The following is a 13,138-nucleotide window of genomic DNA, read 5'->3' on the forward strand; positions in this document are numbered from 1 at the left end:
ATGGGAAAATTCTGCCCATAAGATCATAAGAAATAGGAGCAGGAATAGGCCACTCAGCCCATTGGGCCTGTTCCACCATTCAATAAGATCATGGCTGATCTGATCATTGCCTTAACTCCAATTTCCTGCCAGCCTCTGATAACCCTTGACTCCTCCATAGATCTTCCTCTTCCTCATAGATCTTGCCTCTTTCTAACTCAGCCTTGAACATATTCAATGACCCAGCTTCCACTGCTCACTGGGGAAGAGGATTCCAAAGACTAACGACCCTACGAGAGAAGACATTTCTCCTCACCTCCAGCTTAAATGAGAGATGCCTTATTTTTAAACTGTGCCCCCTAGTTCAAGATTCCCCCACAAGAGGAAACATCCCCTCAGCATCTTTCTTGTCAAGTCCCCTCAGAATATTATATGTTTCAATAAGATCCCTTCTCATTCTTCTAAACTCCAATGAGTACAGGCCCAACCTGCTCAACCTTTCCTCATAAGATAACCCCCTCAACCCAGGAATCAGCCTAGTGAACCTTCTCTGAACTGCTTCCAATGCAAATATATCCCTTCGTAAACAAGGAGACCAAAACTATACATAGTACTCCAGGTACAGTCTCATCAATACCCTTTACAGATGTAACAAGACTTCCCTACTTTTATACTCCATCTCCCACAATTATACTCCATCTGCCACATTTTGGCTATTCACTTAACCTATCTATATCCCTTTGCAGACTCTTTGTATCCTCTTCACAACTTGCTTTCCTGCCTACCTTTGTATCATCAGCAGTTTTAGCCACAATACAGTTGGTCCCTTCATCCAAGTCATTCATTTAGATCAAAAATAGTTGAGGCCCCAGCACTGATCCCTGCGGCACTCCACTAGTTACAGTTTGCCAACCTGAAAATGACCCATTTACCCTGACTCTCTGTTTCCAGTTGGTTAGCCAATCCTCTACCCATACTAATTTATCACCCCCAGCACCATGAGCTCTTGCCTTGTGCGTTTTATGTGGTACCTTTTGGAAATCCGAATACACCGCATCTACTGGTTCCCCTTTATCCACCTGTTAGGAAATAGAGATTGTTTAAGTATGTTATATTTGTGGGTGTTAGGTATGAGTTTTAGCTTTAAAGTTTAAGTTTGATTTGCATTTAGAACCATAGAACCATAAAAAAGTTACAGCACAGAAGGAGGCCATTTGGCCCATCTTGTCCATGCCAGCCAGAGGACACCCAGGTGCCCTTTCTATTCCCACCTTCCTGCACCTGGCCCAGAGTCCTGCAGCTTACAGCACTTTAGGTGCAGATCCAGGTACTTTTTAAAAAAGTTTAAAGTTTCTGCCTCTACCACCAACTTGGGCAGCGAATTCCAGACACCCACTACCCTCTGCGTAAAAAAGTTCTTCCTCATGTCCCCCCTACACCGTCTGCCACTTATCTTGAATCTATGTCCCCTGGTTCTAGAATTCTCCATCAAGGGAAACAATTTTATCCTGTCCAATCTATCTATTCCCCTCATAATTTTGTACACCTCAATCAAGTCACCTCTCAGCCTTCTTTGTTCTAAGGAAAATAACCCCAACCTATCCAATCTCTCCTCGTAGCTACACTTTTCTAACCCTGGCAACATTCTTGTAAACCTCCTCTGCACTCTTTCCAGAGCTATTACGTCCTCCCTGTAATGTGGTGACCAGAACTGCACACAATACTCCAGTTGTGGCCTCACCAGTGTTTTATACAATTCCAACATTATATCCTTACTTTTATATTCTATACCTCTGCCAGTGAAGGAGAGCATTCCATATGCCTTCTTTACAACCTTGTCTGCTTGGACTGTTGCCTTCAGGGACCTGTGTACTTGTATGCCAAGATCTCTCACTTCATTTACCCCTCTTAGTATATTTCCATTTATTGTGTAATCCCTGTAACTGTTTGACCTCCCTAAATGTATGACCTCACACTTCTCTATGTTAAAATCCATCTGCCACTTTACCGCCCACTCCACCAACCCATCTATATCATTTTGGAGATTATGGCTATCCTCTACACTATCCACTACTCGGCCAATCTTTGTGTCATCTGCAAATTTCCCAATCGTGCCCCCCACGTTCACGTCCAAATCATTAATATATAACACAAACAGCAAGCGTCCCAACACCGAGCCCTGTGGAACACCACTTGTGACAACTTTCCATTCGCAAGGGCATCCATTGACCATTACCCTTTGTTTCCTGTTACAAAGCCAACCTTTTATCCAGTTTGCCACATTACCCTGAATCCCGTGGGCTTTTACTTTCCTGACCAATCTGCCATGTGGGACCTTGTCAAATGCCTTGCTAAAATCCATTTACACAACATCCACTGCACTACCTTCATCAACCCTTCTTGTCGCTTCCTCAAAGAATTCAATCAAATTTGTGAGGCAAGACCTTCCTTTAACAAATCCATGCTGACCATCCCTGACTAGTCCATGCCTTTCCACATGTCAGTTAATCCTATCTCTCAGGATTGATTCTACTAATTTGCTCACCACCGATGTAAGACTAACTGGCCTATAATTGTTTGGCATTTCCTTTGATCCCTTTTTAAACAATGGAATTACGTTTGCATTTCTATGTGTTAAGAAAGGTCAAATGGAGTTTTAGTTTCACTTTAAAAGGCTGCTTGCATTTCTAATGAGAAGTTTACAATCCCTACAAAGTAAAAGTAAACACACAAGAATAGAAAGAATAGTGCTGTTGCCTAGCAACGGGGGCCAGATAGGCAGGTTCCTCCCACAGACATACACACAGAACTAAAGAAACAGCAGTTTTAAGTTCAATTGAAACCAGGACCCCAGAGAGACTGGACACTGGGAGAGGGAACTGCAGATTTCCCAAAAGAACATAAAAGGTCCCAAGTGAAGAAAAACCGCAAAAACCCAGGAGAGTGTAAGAGGGGAAAGTCCAAAGGAGACCTTGTAGTCAAAGGAAGCACAGGAACCTGGGAAAAGATCCTGTTAAGCAAATAGGAAAGTAGCACAGGCCACCTCAGCAGTCAGTGTAGAGATAGAGTTGGAGTTGAAAGCACATGTGTAGTTGCTGCTGAGTATATTGTAAATAAACTTAATGTTTCCACTCAAGAAGTGTCTGCAGATCAGCTCTATCACTAATAGTACAACTCGGCCACCCTAGAGCACCAATGCCCTGTACAACTGAAGCATAACCTCCCTACTTTTGTAATCAATTCCCCTCACAATAAATGGTAATATTCTATTAGCTTCCTAATTATTGGCTGTGCCTGCATAATAGCCTTGTGAGATTCATGCACTAGGACACCCAGATCCCTCCGATTTTCAGAGCTCTGCAATCTCTCACCATTTTGATAATATGCTTGTTTTTTATTCTTCCTGCCAGAATGGGCGATTTCACATTTGCCCACATTACACTGCATTTGCCCACTCACTTAAACCATCTATGTCATTTTGTAGCCTCCTTACGTCCTCTTCACAATTTACTTTCCTACCTATCTTTGTGCCATCAGCAAATTTAGCAACCATTCCTTCTGTCCCTTCATCCAAGTCATTTATATAAATTGTAAAAAGTTGAGGCCCCAGCACTGTTCCCTGTGGCACACTACTCATTACCTCTGAGCCAAAAGCAAATCGGCATAGGGTAAATAAAATCAGACAGTTGAATGTGTGGCTCAAAGATTGGCGTGTGGGATATGGGCTGGAATTTTCCAGCCTGGTTGGCGTCAGCAATTATGGTGGTCGGAGAGTGATAATATGCCGAGAAGGTCAAAAATTGGTTTTATGCCGCCGTGAAACCAGTTTGTGATTGTCCGCTCCACCCGTCAATGGCAGGCTGCGTTTCCCCCTGCCACACATTGGAACCTAATTTCAATACTTTAGCATCTCTTTATAAGCCCTGCTTGCCGGAATCATCCCCCGACGCTGGATCATCCGGGTACGTTGGCATGATTGCCAACGTGTTCCACAACTGAACATAAGCGTCATTCATCTGGTGAGCTGCACTTCACTCAGGACTTCGAGGTTTGTTTACCTACCTTTCTTCAGTCAGCACTTGCAGTCATCAGTGCCAGGCTTCACAGACAGCACCACATCATTTTTAAAGGGGCTCATGGGCAGGTCTCTACCTACCAGATCAGCCACATGTGGGTGGCTTTTCAACGGCTACAGGGCTAGGGCTTTGCTTGGGGAAGATGGAGAAGTGGCCTCAAGCAGGGGAAGAGGCTGCACGATTAGTGCTATACTGGGGAAGTGGGGTATCCCAGGGTGTGTGTAGGGGGGCACATGTTGATCTGTGCAAGTGGTCTCAAGATAGTTAGGACTGAGGAGGCAGTCTCCAGAGGAGATGAGGCCAGATGAAGATGTGAGGGTGCGTGTGAGAGAGTGAGTGGTGATGTCCCTTGAGCTGGTAGTGAGTGAGATGCTAGTGAATGTGTGATGGCCATGTGAGTTTCTTTTATTCATTCACGGAATGTGGGCTTCGCTGGCTGGGCCAGCATTTATTGTCCATCCCTAGTTGCCCTTGAGAAGGTGGAGGTGAGCTAAGTGATTGTCTTGCTAGGTCATTTCAGAAGGCATTTAAGGGTCAACCACATTACATGTAGGCCAGACTAGGTAAGGACGGCATATTTCCTTCCCAAAAGGGCATCAATGAACCAATTGGGTTTTTACAACAATCGACAATGGTTTTATGGTCATCATTAAACTTTTAATTCCAGATTTTTATTGAATTCAAATTCCATCATCTGCCATGTTGGGATTTGAATCTGGGATTCAAGTGTGTGAGTTTAGAGTGATAGGATGGTTGCCTTACCCAGCTGGCATGGATGAGATCATTCATCCTCTTTCTGCTCTGGATGGCCGACTGATTGTGTGCAGTGTTGGCACTGACCACCTCTGCCACAGCTTCCCAAGCCGGAGTGGTGAGGCTGATGGGCCTGCTGCAGCCAGAGCAGGGATAGAGGACATTATGATGGGCCTCCACAGCAACCAGAAGGTGTACCAGGGATGCATCACTGAATAAGGGGGCCTGCCCTCTTCTTGTCATTTGGGGCCTTGTCTTCGCCGAAGCAGCCCTGGGCTGCAAACATTGAGAACTGTGCACACAGCTGCAATTTAAATATGGCGCCCGGCGTGAGGAAGCAGCAAGGTAACAGCAAATTGGAGGCTGGCTGCCAGCAAGGCAGTGTATTTCCTATGACTGCATAATTAATGAGGAGCGAATGGGACAATACAGCTTGAAAACCCACCATTGCAGCCGACGGGTAAAATTTCTTTTTTCCCTACCCTCTACCGCACTTAGTGTAAATCTGGAACGATTCTGCCTGTGGTTTTCAATTCTTGGGGCACTGGTACCAGTACTGGGGAAAGAGGGAACTGTACCCTTGGGAAGATCTTCACCTGAACTCTGCTGGACCAGTGTCGAAGTGAGTTGCAGAACTAGGGCTTTAAAATAAATAATAGTGGGTAGGATCCATGTGAGGGGGGATTTGGAAAGTTAAAGAGAAATGACCAGGCAATAGTGCAGGATAGCGATACAGATAATGGTAACCAGAGTGTGACAGGAAGGGACAGAGCATACAAACATAACAGTACACCAGCAAATATGGTTAGATTAGGGAAAATGGTAAAAAGGCAGGATTAAAGGCTCTTTATCTGAATGCACACAGCATTCAACACAAGTAGAAATAATTGCATATGATATGACAACCATTCCAGAGACATGGGCCAGAATTTTTCCCTCATCGGGTGATCAGGCCCTGCGTGGATCGCAAGCGGCAGTGCTGAGCACTACCTGTGCAGGCAGCAGGAGGAGGGAGAGCAGACCTGGCGTGCAGTTCCCGCATGCGCACAAATGAGCGCTTCAATCTTCTCAGGGAGATTGAAGCACATTTTTAAAAATTTAATAAAGACATGAAAAATTTAATGAAACATGTCCCCTCATGTGGCTGAGGGGACATGTTTTTAATTACAAAATAAAGGTTTTATTTAATTTGTATTAGCTTTAGGAAACCTCATCCCGCTTGTGGATGAGATTTCCTAAAAAATGTAAAGGCCGCTTGGCCTTTTGGCCTACCTGCCAACCGTTAGGTTGGACGGGCAGCGTAAATTTCAAGTTAATTAGTGCGTTAATGGCCATAATAGGCCTTTCAATTATCAGTGGGCACGCAGCCGACTCTGGCATGCGCCCGCTGAACGAAATATTGCGCGAGTGCTTGATGACGTTGGGACACATGCCCGACGTCATCATGTGTCATTTTACGCTCAGGCGTGTCTGGCGCGTGCCCACGCACTGAACGTAAAATCCTGGCCATGGTTACAAAGTGACCAAGACTGGGGGCTAAATATTCAGGATATTTGACATTTTAGTAGGACAGGAAGAAAGGAAAAGGAAGTGGGGTAGATCTGTTGCTAAAGGGTGGGATCAGTACAGTAGTGATAAAGGATCTTGATTGGGAGGATCAAAGTGTAGAATCAGTTTGGGTGAAAATAAGAAATAGCAAAGGAAAGAAGTCACTGGTGGGAGTGGTTTTTAGGCCCCTGACAGTAGCTATAGCAGATAAATAAATATATAGCAGGGATAATCCAGGAAATTACAGGCCGGTGAGCCTTACGTCAGTGGTAGAACCATAGAACACTACAGCACAGAAAACAGGCCATTCGGCCCTTCTAGTCTGTGCCGAAATATTATTCCGCTAGTCCCATTGACCTGCACCTAGTCCATAACCCTCCAGACCTCTCCCATCCATGTATCTATCTAATTTATTCTTAAAACTTAAGAGTGAGTCCGCATTTACCATGTCAGATGGTAGCTCGTTCCACACTCTCACCACTCTGAGTGAAAAAGTTCCCCCTAATGTTCCCCCTAAACCTTTCCCCTTTCACCCTAAAGCCATGTCCTCTTGTGTTTATTTCTCCTAATCTAAGTGGAAAGAGTAGGGAAATTATTGGAGAAGATTATTCGTGACAGGATTTACTACCATTTGGAAGCAAATGGGCGTATTAGTGAGAGGCAGCATGGTTTTGTGAAGGGGAGGTCGTGTCTCACTAACTTGATTGAGTTTTTCGAGGAAGTGACAAAGATGATCGACGATGGAAGGGCAGTGGATGTTATATACATGGATTTCAGTAAGGCCTTTGACAAGGTCCCTCATGGCAGACTGGTACAGAAGGTAAAGTCGCAGGGGATCAGAGGTGAGCTGGCAAGATGGATACAGAATTGGCTTGGTCATAGAAGACAGAGGGTAGCAGTGGAAGGGTGCTTTTCTGAATGGAGAGCTGTGACTAGTGGAGTTCTGCAGGGATCAGTGCTGGGACCTTTGCTGTTTGTAGTATACATAAATGATTTAGAGGAAATTGTAACTGGGCTAATCAGTAAGTTTGCAGATGACACTAAGGTTGGAGGAGTTGCAGATAGTGAATAGGATTGTCAAAGGATATAACGGGATATAGATCGGTTGGAGACTTCGGCGGAGAAATGGCAGATGGAGTTTAATCTGGACAAATGCGAGGTAATGCATTTTGTAAGGTCTAATACAGGCAGGAATTATACAGTAAATGGCAGAACCCTTAAGTGCATCGACGAGCAGAGAGATCTGGGTGTACAGGTCCACAGGTCACTGAAAGTGGCAACGCAGGTGGATAAGGTAGTCAGGAAGGCATATGGCATGCTTGCCTTCATTGGCAGGGGTATTGAGTATAAAAGCTGGGAACTCATGCTGCAGTTGTATAGAACCTTGGTTAGGCCACACTTGGAATATAGCGTGCAATTCTGGTCGCCACATTACCAGAAGGATATGGAGGCATTGGAGAGGGTGCAGAGGAGGTTTACCAGATGCTGCCTGGTCTGGGGGTTATTAGCTATGAGGAGAGGTTGGAGAAACTCGGATTGTTCTCACTAGAGCGACAGAGATTGAGGGGCGACTAGATAGAAGTTTACAAAATTATGAGTGGCATGGACAGAGTAGATAGTCAGAAACTTTTTCCCAGGGTGGAAGAGTCAATTACTAGGGGACATAGATTTGAGCTGAGAGGAGAAAACTATAGAGGAGATGTGCGGGGCAAGTTTCTTACGCAGAGGGTAGTGAGTGTCTGGAATTCGCTGCCAGAGGAGGTGGTGGAAGCAGGTACGATAGTGGTGTTTAATAGGCAGCTTGACAAATACATGAATGGGATGGGAATAGAGGGATATGGATCCCAGAAGTGCAAAATGTTTTAGTTGACGAACAATATGATTGGCGCAGTCTTGGAAGGCTGAAGGGCCTGTTCCTGTGCTGTACTATTCTTTGTTCTTTGTTCTTCTTTGACAGAGTACAGATCAGGAAATATTGGGGGCTTGTAAGAAAGGCACTGCAATAATTGTGGCAGATTTTAAACTTCATGTAGATTGGATGAATCAAATTGGCAAAAGTAGCTTGGATGAGTTCATAGGGTATACTGGGATTGTTTCTTAGAACAATACATTCTGGAACCAACCAGGGAGCAGGCTGTTTTGGACCTGGTAATGTGTAATAGACAAGATTATTTAAAGCCCTCATAGTAAAGTATCCTCTAGGTAAGAGTGATTATAACATGATAGAATTTCACATTCACTTTGAGAGTGAGAAACGTGGTTCCCCATTTAGTGTCTTAAACTTAAATAAAGTCAATTACAAGAGGATGAAGGCAGAGTTAGCTAAAATAGACTAGGAAAATAGATTCAAAGGTAAGATGATAGAGAGACAATGATAGACATTTAAGGAGATATTTCATAACTCCCAATAAAGATTTTGAAAAAGAAAAACTCTACGAGCCATGCACCATCCATGGCTAACTAAGGAAGTTCAGGATAATATCAAATTAAAAGAAAAGATGTACAATGCTGTGAAGATTAATGGTAGCCCAGAAGATTAGGAAAACTTTAGAAATCAGGAAAGGGTGACTTAAAAAAAAGGGAGAAATTGGAACATGAGAGAAAACTAGACCCTAACAGCACTGTGGGTGTACCTACACCACATAGACTGCAGTGGTTCAAGAAGGCAGCTCAGCCACCACCTTCTCAAGGGTAATTAGGGATGGGCAATAAATGCCAGCTTAGCCAGCGATGCCCACATCCTGTGAATGAATAAAAATAAATACAAAAACAGACGGTAAGAACTTCTACAAGTATATAAAAAGGAAAAGAGTAGTTAAAGTGAACAATGGCCCCTTAGAGGGTGAGACTGGGGAATTAATAATGGGAAACAATGAAATGGCGGAGACTTTGAATGAATATTTTGTATCTGTTTTCACAGTTGAAGACCCCAAAAAACATTCCAGTCTCAACTATTCCAATATTCTCCTGGTCAGCCCCCATCCTTTCACCTTCTGTAAACTTGATCTCATCCAAAACTCTGCTGTGTTATCCTAACTCGAACCAAGTCACATTCACCCATCCCCCTAGTGCTCGCTGATGCCTTGATTTTAAAGTTCTCAGCCTTGTGTTCAATTTGCACTATGGCCAAGACTCTTCCTATCTCAGCCCTCCTGATTCTTGATTTTAAACACTGCATCACTGGTAGCCGTTCCTGCAGCTGCCTCGGGCCTAAACTCTGGGATTGACCCCTTAAACTTCTCTGAATCTCCAGCTCACTCTCCTCCTTTAAGGCACTTCTTAAAACCTTCCTCTTTGACCAAGCTTTCGGCCAGCTGTATCTATCTGTCCATTTGTGGCTCGGTATCGATTTTTATCTGATTATACTCCTGTGAAGCATTTTGGGGTGTTTTACAATGTTAAAGGTGTTATATAATGGCAGGGTCTTTTTGTCTATTAGCCCATTTTGATGGTTAGCAAGCACGTAATGTCTTTGGCAGTGAATGGAAGGGAACTTAGCCAAATGATGGATAAACACTGAGACTGAGGAATGATCAGGCAAACTGGGAATGATACACAGTTCAAAACTCTGCTTTGAACCTTTGTTTCTTTGATAGATGGAATATGGAAAGTAGCAAAATCAAGCCTTAGGCATCAACCTTGAACTTGGCTTAGGAATATGGATCAATTTAATATTAAACATGTGTGGCACTGTGTAATAAGTGAAATGCTTTCACAGTAACACATTGTGTATCCTGTAAGGGAAGTGAATTACTTGCAAACTATGTGTTTGTTATAATGGACTCTTCTAGTGGTTGTAGATGTGGCACTGCATTCAGACCTGGGTGAAGGATTCAGTGTTGCATCAAAGAAACATCTGTGGCATTGATAAAGATATCCGGCATTCAGTGATAGGCTGAAATTAAGGCTACAATCAATGTTGGGGGCAGCTGCCCAGTAAACGTTGAGATGATTGTAAAGTGGTGTTGAAGCACAAGTCTTTTAAAGGAATTGTGTGCAGATGTGACTGCACACACCTGCCCAATGCATATGGCAGCTGTTTTATTGCCCAATTGGTGAGCAAATGAGCACTGGTAGAAACCAGCAGCTCCACTGTGATGTGCATTATCAATAGCCAGGGAAATGGCAGTGACTGTGTCAAGACTGGCAAGGACACTATTTTCAGGTGCCTGCACAGTCTCAAACACTTGTAGGAGATTTGGTAAAAGTTTAACCTGGATTGTACCCTTGTAATGCTGTTTTTGAAATGGTGTTGAATGTGATTGAAGATTTTTTATGAATAAAGTATATTTCTACAATAAAAAAAAACACTTGTAGGAGATTTGGTGGAATTTCTGTGCCAGTTCTGTAAAAGCTTCATGGGTAGAGTTCATGTTGCCGAGAAAGTGGGATCAGGTAGGACCACTACATCTGGGACTAAACTGTCAGAACCTCACTGAAAGGTCACCAAGAAATGTGAAGGGTCTCCACATCCTACAAGAGCCATCATTTATCACATGGGTTTTCAAATCTCTTCTTCTGTACAGACTGGCTGGATTCACCACCTCAGTGTAAATCTGCCACTACCCTCCACAAACACATATGCAGAAAAAGAAAGAAAGATTTTAAATTGCACCTTTCATGACCTCAGGACATCCCAAAGCTCTTCACCACCAATTAAGTACTTTTGAAGTGTTTGGAATATTTTATATCTCCAATCTATGCAGAGATGACACTAGTTTTTATGTGTGCAACAGGTTTTATTTATAATAGGTGACTGGTACAAACATTGCTGGCCTGCTGGTCACAAAAGTCTAAGTGAGACCTCCATAGTCATCAGACCCTGCTAAGTGGGTCAGTAATGAGAACAGACTTCCACTCTAGCCTCTTCCATGTTCTATAAGAAAAGTGGAAAAGCTTTCAGTCTTGTGGTTGAAATAATAAATCCCTTTAGGGTTTCCAATCCTGCCCTTGATTATAATATTGTCCAGACTGAAAGCTGGTTCTATGCAATGCATCTCGATAGGTGTGCATTTCAGTCTTAAGCATGTTACTGCTGGCATAATAAATATCCGAGAGATTGATATCCAATTATAGAACTAGAATGATATCGAAAGTACTGTAAAAAAATGTGACTAATTGGCCGGAGTAGTCTATGCCAGTGTTTCGATTCTCCTCGCACTCTATCTCTTCCCTTCCTGCATCAATACCATCTGCTTCAACCAGTCCAGGTGGCAGCAAGTTCCACATTCTCCCCACTCACTGTGGAAAGAAACTACCCCTAAATTCCTCACTTCATCGGTTCGTGTCCATTTTAGATTTAAGCCTCCAGGACTCACGAGCAAGTGATCCCTGATTTTAACCCAGTGCACTCGATAGTGATGTTGGGGATGGGGGTAGGGGTGAAGGGGGTTTGGGTCAGATTTCACTGGGGAGTAAAATCAGATGATGTTGAAACAAGCATGCAAACCAAACCCGCCCATTCCTGTTTATTTTGGAATTCTGGAAACAGTTTTCCCCAGGCCCACCCAAAGAATCCATTCATAACTTTAAAGCTCTCTATCAAATCTTTTCTATTCCTGACCCACTCTTCTTGGTAGTGCATTGCACATGTTCACATGGTCTTCATACTGGATTGGTATAACTGTGGAAACAACTACTTGGATCATTCAGTTAACGCAGAGTGGCTGCATGTTCCAGGGGAAATGACCAGATTGCTGCTCACTTATTCCATTTTGGCTTTGTGTCAGCTGTCAAGCAAAGGTACTGCATCAGCCTCCATGGGTCTGCAACACCCTCTGCACCAGGCCCGCTGAGAATGACAGAAGGAAGGTACTCATGAAACCTGAGATCGAGCAGGAACATTGCGACAGGGCTTCTGAAGGCAGGATCTAATATTCAGCAGCCAATATTGACTATTGTAATCCCTGCAGCACATACCGCTGAACTGCTTCTTCCAGGTTATCATTGTCAGGTCAATGTCCGCCCCTTGGAAGTTTCTACTAATTTTTGAATTGTGAGGCAATTATCTGCATTTTTTTTCTTTATTCTTTCATGGGATTTGTTGCCCATTCCTAATGCCCTTGAACTGAATGGCTTGCAAGGTTTCAGTTAAGAGTCAGCCACATTACTGCGGATCTGGAGTCACATGTAGGTTGGACCAGGTAAGAATGACACATTTCCTTCCCTAAAGGACATTAGTGAACCAGATGGGTTTTACAACAATTGACGATAATTGTCATGGTTGTCACCATTACTGAGACTAGCTGTATATTCCAGATTTATTAATTGGATTCAAATTCCACCAGCTTCCATTGTGGGATTTGACCCATGTCCCCAGAGCATTAGCCTATGTGGCTCTGGATTACTAGCACAGCAACATTACCACTACACCACTGTCTACCCCTATATTATCCTTATTAGAAGGTAGGAGAGTATTGGCTCCTGGAAAAACCAAAGCTGCCCTCTGAAGCCATAGCCCCCACAGACCCCCACAACCACAGATAGGAACAGAGCACAGGTGCCTGAGGTAAATGGTACAACCACAGTAACCATTGAATGCAACGAGGAGATGCCTAGCTGTAAAACCTCTTCAGAATTTCACAGACAAGTCTCAATAACCCTCCATTGCCTTGTCCTTCCCTATCTCTATAATCTTCTCCACCTCACAACCCTCTGGGATATCTGTACTCCTAAGTTTCATCTCTCGACCATTGACCTTCAGCTTCTCAGGCCCTAATCTCTGGAATTCCCTCTCAAAACCTCTCCACTGCTCTCGCTTTGCTCCTTTAAGATGCCCTTTA

The sequence above is a fragment of the Cetorhinus maximus genome, chromosome 6 (assembly GCF_964194155.1).
Source record: "Cetorhinus maximus chromosome 6, sCetMax3.hap1.1, whole genome shotgun sequence".
Lineage (NCBI taxonomy): Eukaryota > Metazoa > Chordata > Chondrichthyes > Lamniformes > Cetorhinidae > Cetorhinus > Cetorhinus maximus.